This window comes from Bos grunniens, chromosome 15 (assembly GCF_055505025.1).
Source record: "Bos grunniens cultivar Pamir isolate PY7600 chromosome 15, Bosgru_T2T1.0, whole genome shotgun sequence".
NCBI lineage: Eukaryota > Metazoa > Chordata > Mammalia > Artiodactyla > Bovidae > Bos > Bos grunniens.
Window position 1 is genome coordinate 63,607,601 of NC_141179.1, and position 6,027 is coordinate 63,613,627.

Here is a 6,027-nt window from a genome sequence, read left to right on the forward strand (position 1 = left end):
TTGGCATTCTGTCACTTTCAACCAAAGGCATGCTTTATCTTTAAATGATTCAAAGATATGAATTATTTACCCAGTGCTCATTCAATGTTCTCCCCTTTTGGGCCACACCCAGATTTTTATGTGGGTATCCAGCCTCGCTGTGTATCCCACGTAGTGGAAGTAGAAATAGATTCTGCCCCTGTTTACAGGGGTGATCAGTGTTTGGCTTAAGTTCAGTCAATAAATGCCACTCCCCTGGCATTGAATGGAGGTTGATTCAAGGGTTAGCTGCAATTTAAGTTGTCCAACAAAAGTGAACCTTCGGATCTTGCTCAGAATACTGAAAAAAAAAAAAAAATGCTCTCTTCCCTTCTCAACTACTCGCGTATGAAGCCTAGAATGCTATAGCCACTTTGTCACCATGAAGAAAATCAGCCTTTGGAAGTACATGCTTCAGAAGGCAGAATGGAAAAACAGAAAAAAAAACTAACCCATCATCGAGATGCTGGATCACTGTAGTTTTGGACTCGCCATTACATGAGTTCATAAATATCCTTAATAAAGTCAGTTTGAGTTGGATTGTCTGTTCTTTGCAACTTCAGAATGCATTCTGATTTGATATACTTTCTCTCTAGACTGTTAGGCGACAGGCAAAGAGGAAAACCAAATGGCAATCTTTTTAGAGGCAAAGTAAAAACTTCTCTGTAAATGAACCATATTAGCTAGGTGTTCAAATGGTCATCCATCCTTTTCTTCCCTCATCAAAAAAAAAAAAATATATATATATATATATATGATGTTTTGAACTGCCATTTGCGCCATGCTCCAGCGCTTACTCTTTTGGGCTTTGGATGAGTTACTTAACCTGCCTGTGCCTTAGTTTCTGTATGTCGAAAATGGAAACCATAATAGTATCTGGTCTAAGATTAAATGAGATAATACATGTAAAGTGCCTCTCTGGGGCCTGTTCATAGTAAACACTAGGTACACGATAATTATTATGATTATCAGGATCTTAGGTCAGTTAGGGATTGTGCTAGAGAGGACCCGTGTCTCCTATCAAATCTTCCAAATGATGTCTGTACAAGACACGATCTGGTAGTTGAAGAGCTCATGCCTCTTCTCTTGGTCAAAAGAGAATTAGATAAGATGGCTGCAGAGCTCGAAGCCCTTCAACTCCTTAGCTCACAGACAGATCTTTTACTCAAAGGTCAGTCCTGCCTTGCAGAAGGGCCTGGAACACTGACTCTCACCCTCCGTGAAAGGAGGTGAAGGATACCCCAGTCTTCTCACCCCAGGAATCCAGAACTAGCCCTGGGCAGGGCACCACAATAGGCCATTGTGGGGGAAAATCTCACCCTGGAAGGTATTTGGTGATTGCCCACCTCACCCCACAGTCCCCCGGGGAAAAACCAGGATGGTTTTAGTAAGCCCAGAGGGAAAGGGAGAAACCCAGAGACTGAGAAGCAGCCTTTGTAATCAGGGTTCATGGAACGGCTGCATAGTGATTTCATCCCTGGCCAAAGATGCCATAAAAAAGAGAAATATTCAGTGATCACCATTTCACATCGCTGTAAAAGACTGAGAATTGGGGCCCAGAAAGCTCGGCTTCCAGCAACATTCTGCTTTGACAGGACCTTAAAATGCCTTCTGGAGTCAAGACAGGGAGAAAAATTCTTAAGGTAACTGAGTGCAACACATAACAAAGTATGAAGAATTCACTCTAATTGCCAAAAAGGAATACGGCCAAGGCTCCTAAGGAAAGGGGAAAAAAAGTGAAAAAGAAAGCAGAAACATTATGATAAGAAGAGAAGGGATGTTCATTTTCAAACAGGAGATAAGATATGGATTAAAGTTCATCCTCAGAATAATGTAGCAAGAAACTTTATAGCCAAACTGACTCCAACCGGAAAGGTCCCTGTTTCTCGGATCTCTTTGAATTATAGGGAAAACTAATTGGATCTTCATGTTTACCACAGAGGAAACCGAGTGTTACTCAGGATGTAAATCCTGAAGGTACTTTAAAAAAACAACACTGACCTTTACAAACCTCTCAACTTATAGATCTGTAAGGAGAAAAAAAAAATGGATTTCCTGACCTTTGACTGGCTTCTAGTCATTTTTTTTCCCTCCACACAGGGGCCCCCAAACCCCTCACTGTCTTCCTGGTGTTAATTTTCTGACTGTGCCCTCTGTCCCTGGTCAGACCTGGGGGAAGGGGACGGGCCCATCCTCCATCGGGTCCAGGTAAGGGGCGACTCCACCACTCGAGGATCCTGGGTGAAGCCGGTCGCCTCTCAGCATCCTCCACTGTGTCTGGAAGCTGGCTCGTTTCTTCACCAGTCCCATGACAATGAGACGAGCCACCACGTTTGAGCACCTACTGTGCGCTGGGCGCTATGGCATGACATGTTCAGACACTGTCTTAATTAATTAATCCTCACAACCCTTCCATGAGTTTAGACCTCTAAGTAGCTACACGTGTCTCTCTCATTTCACAGATCAGGAAGACCCCCCGTCCCCTCACCACTTCCTCTCTCCTCCTTCCTCTTTCTTCAGCCCACCTTCCCTGTGAGCCCATAGGTAAGATAAATGGGGGACTGAGCCATCTGAGCTCACAGTTCTCCTGGCTGGTGGGGCAGTTGAAGAGCTGAGGAAACTCAGTCCTGGAGACGGAGGGCCCTCAGGTTCCTGAGAGGCAGGGCCAGGAGCCCCCAGGCCAACGTCATTCCACCGCCCCACACAGCACTTTTTCATTCACTGAAGTCTGGTCCCGGAGGCCACGGTGACTCACCATTCTTCCGTGTGAAGTAATTCCCTGTGAGATATCCGGCATCTTTAGCGTCAGAGTCTACAGCGGGAAGAGAGGGAAACTTGGAGGTTATTGGAAGACTGGAGGGAAGCGGAGACTGAGGGGGCAGAGGAACAAATGGGCACACCAGAGGGATCCTGGGGCTAAGTAATTTGTCAACATGACTCTATCCCTAATCCTCAAGCAAAGTTGGCCCTTCTCATAGTAGGCAAGAGCTAGGCAGTGTGATCTGAGATAGGCCTGCCTCAGGGGCCTGTTCAGAGCCCCACATCTTTACTGTTTGCCACTGAAATGGTATAGCAATGTCTCCTGATTTTAAGTCATTTACTTAACATTATGAAGATTTTTATCATATGTGGGAACCATCTGCAATATAATTTGCTTAAGAGTTTAAATCAATGTTTAAAAATATCAATAGATGCATTTTAGGGGAAACTTTGTATCAGTACAGTAAGCAGAGAGTATCATTTGCCACAAATTTGTAGCATAATAATGACAATGAAAACAAAGCAAGGTTATGAGAATCTTGCTGTTTAGTTGCCTGTGAAAGGTTCTGAGCCTGAGTTTTGTTCTCTCTTTGTTATGAAGAGAGATTACCAAGTGTTAGGTGTTAAACAAGGGGCCAAATGGAAATTATCTCCTTGACTTAAACCAGGATCGACAGGAAGTTAAATGCTGTTGAACATCACCTAAATCACCTTGAGAACTGCCAGTGCTCTTCATCTCAGACATTATGGGATTCTGAGAGATTCTTCCATGTTTCTCCGAAAAGCAACAACAGTTATACGTAAGAAGGAACAACCACTGAAGGCCTATTATCCAACTGTGAGTTGGGCTGATTCACTCATCTGAGCCTCAGTTTTCCTCATCTGCAAAATGGGAAAATTGGACCAGATAATATCTTTCAGTCTTTTCCAGTTCCGGATCCTACTTCCTCTATAACCTCAGAAAATAAATATCAGATCCAGACACAGGACAGCTTGGGTGTAATGGGCAGCCAAATGGTCATTTGAAAGGTGGTAGAGAATGAGTGAGCAGTTCTGAACACTGGAGATAAAAGTCACCCTCTTCCAAGCCTTACCCAGGGCCACCGAAATAACATGTGCATCCCAAGAATACTCAAATGGTGAAAGTGTAAAACTCCGATCTTTTCATATTCAACACCTACATTTCCAAGCTAGATTGTCTAATGTACAGTGAGAAAATTGGACTTTATTTTCCTTTAAAAAGAAAGTATCTACTCTTTTATATGGAGCATCCTGAGTAGGCAGGTTTCTGTCTGACTGAGAGGTGGTTTCAATCTGTGGTTAGGAACTCGGCCTGCATTCCATGACTTCATAAGGGTATGACTTGGACAAGTAAGTCTCCATCTTAAAGGGGGCATTAATAATGATACCGACTTGTGATATCCACTTGTCATGAGTTGGATGAGAAAATATGTGTAGAGTGTTTGGCATAGTATCTAGCAAATAGTAAACGTATAAACAACAATATTAGCTGTTAGTGTTTTCTGCACATCTCATTGGCCCTTCTGCTTGCTATCCCAACAAAGCCTCTCCTCTTTTCTCTCTCTCTCCCTCTGCCCCACTCTAGTTCTATCTTCCTGTCTTGATGATCACCTTCCTCATGCTCCAGCTGGTATCTCTTCATACGTCTGTCTCATGTCCTTTGTCAGACGCAGTCAGCACCCAATAAATCTGTTGAATCGTGTAGAAGCTCCTTTGAAAATAGTGGAAGCAGCCTTTAGCTGAAAACAGGAAGGATTTTACAGGAACATTTTTACACTGCCTTCATACTGACTGCCAAAAAAAAAAAAAAAAAAACCACACCTAACTAGAAATTGTGTTATATACGAGGAATATTTGTGCAGCGTGTGCCATCTTTATGGACTCAGTTGAAACAATTCCTAGTTCGCTAAATTAAGATGAGTTAAAGAACATAATCTCTCACTTCTGTTTCATTTCACCCCAGGATAAGGAAGAAAAAAGGATGCAAGTTTCCCAACTGTCCTGGTTTTCTTCTTAGATTCATCTAAGTGTGTTTACAAAATATACACAGTGGATTCCTTAGTAACACACACATGATTAGCCCTTTCTGATATCTGAAAGATATATGAATTGCTGAGCCGCTGATGAGAAAGATCCATGAATAGTTTTTTTTTTTAATTGGTTTAGTAAGATTATTTCCAGTCAACAATTCCCTCATTTAGTGACAGAAGATAGATTTGTTTTCCATAAAAGTGAAATGCCAGACTTTTGAATCACTCCAAATAAAAAACATTCCCTTAAAGAGTCACTTGCTATCATTTGTTTTATAGCAAAAAATAAAAGTCAAGATAGAAACTATTATCACAGAATGGCATGCTGAAGAGGCACTAGCAATGATAAGAACACAAACAGTTCTCAGTCCTTCACTAAATTTCCAACTACTGCTGGAGGATACACTGTGCCTCATTGGAAACAAATAAACAAACATAAGCCAACTTGCCCTCATTTGTTTCCATCAGCTCACTAAGAATTGCTGCCTCCTACTTGGACAGCACTTTAGAATAGAAAATGCTCTCTTGTCTCATTTCTATTTGGTCTTCAGAACATCCCTGGGAGGCAAATAGGGTGGTAAGAGAGGTAACATCAGAAACCACCCAAGTGTCCACTAGTTGATGAATGGATAAATAAATTATGGTATATCCATACAATGGAATATTATTGGACAATACAAAGGAATGAAGTACTGATATGTGCTATACCCTAGATGAATCTTGACATTAGACTAACTGAAAGAAGTCAGTCACAATGGACCATATATCATGATTCCACTTATACAAGATGTCAAAAGCAGGCAAATCTATAGCGACAGAAAGTAGATGTGTCGTTGCCTAAGGCTAAGTGAGCATAGTAGGGTTGGAGTATGAGGTGGCCAAAGGGGAAGGAGTCTCTTTTCTGGGTAGTGAAATGTTCTGAAATTGATTCTGATGACTGTTGCACAACTCTGTGACTATGCTAAAAGCCAGTGAATTTTAAACATCAAATAGGCAAATTGTGTGGCTTATTGTACGCGACAAAGTTTAAAAAAAAAAAAATGAGAGAGAGAAATGACACTGTGGAGTCTGCTTTTGGCATTAACGTGGCTTCCATCTCAGGCTTGCTGCTGCTAGTTAACTTCAGTCGTGTCCGACTCTGTGCGACCCCATAGACGGCAGCCCACCAGGCTCCCCCGTCCCTGGGATTCTCCAGGCA